The sequence below is a fragment of the Galeopterus variegatus genome, unplaced genomic scaffold (assembly GCF_000696425.1).
Source record: "Galeopterus variegatus unplaced genomic scaffold, G_variegatus-3.0.2 Scaffold83, whole genome shotgun sequence".
Classification (NCBI taxonomy): Eukaryota; Metazoa; Chordata; class Mammalia; order Dermoptera; family Cynocephalidae; genus Galeopterus; species Galeopterus variegatus.
The window spans coordinates 1570629-1571541 of NW_007726194.1; the positions used below are offsets into that span (position 1 = coordinate 1570629).

General features: G+C 47.2%; 1 protein-coding gene across 1 annotated transcript in view; it reads left to right on the forward strand.

The window, feature by feature from the left end:
• Positions 1-913, forward strand: part of TPRG1 (tumor protein p63 regulated 1) — a 192057-nt gene that overhangs the window by 29605 nt on the left and 161539 nt on the right. The gene's annotated exons all lie outside the window — the stretch shown is intronic.

The following is a 913-nucleotide window of genomic DNA, read 5'->3' on the forward strand; positions in this document are numbered from 1 at the left end:
AAAAAAGTCCATAGGAATAGGACAAGGTTGGAGGATCTGGAGCATCATGGATGGTGGCAGGTACAACAGCCACCCCTTCCTGCTCTCTACATATTACTGTACCAACAGCTGCAACACTTGGTTAGAGAACAGAGGAGATTACAAAATAGCAATAGGGGGAGGCAGGAAAGAAATGGAAACTTGAGGCTCTTTTTGTTTTTTGGCATTTTTTAGCCTGAGAGGTTCATTTGGACATTTCTCTTTGTTTTTCACTTGGACAAGGATGTCTTCCATTTGGAAGCCCCTTTACTTTTAAGTAGTTCCAGAGACCAGCACAGGGTCCACAGATAGAGATGCTATGGTTTCTATGTTTAGGTGTACCTCTAAGTTCTAGCCTGCAAGAGGGGGAAAGACAACCTGTAAGGCTCTTGGCCTGACCCAAGCAATGCTCTCCAGTGCCGAAGGAAGCCGGAACTCAGGGAAGATGCGGGCTTCCAAAGTAACGGGAATGTTTGGCTGACTTTTGCTTGCTGTTTGGGTCTGGCAGATGGGGGTGGGCAGGAGTTAAGGAAACTCAACAGATGCCAACAATCAGTGGGTCTTGGTGGCCATTCTTCCTAAGTGCTGAAAAGATGGTCACCTCGTCCTTGTGACGATCAAACTCAAATCCAAGTTGCTCGGTCTTGGAACACAGAACAGTAGAATACTTTCTCAGCATCCCAGAGGAATGTATTCAGAACATGGCAGCGTATAGGGAGGGAATACAGTGGCTACTGGAGGTTCCGACTCAGTAGTGTGAATTCTACAGCCCAGTCAAACGTCCTGGTATCTGCGGAGATCTGTTTGTCTGTCCGCAAGGACAAAGATGAAGGGCAACTTGCCATAAAACCCTTCCCCTCCCTCCTGACTGGTAAGGGAAAAATGTCCACACACT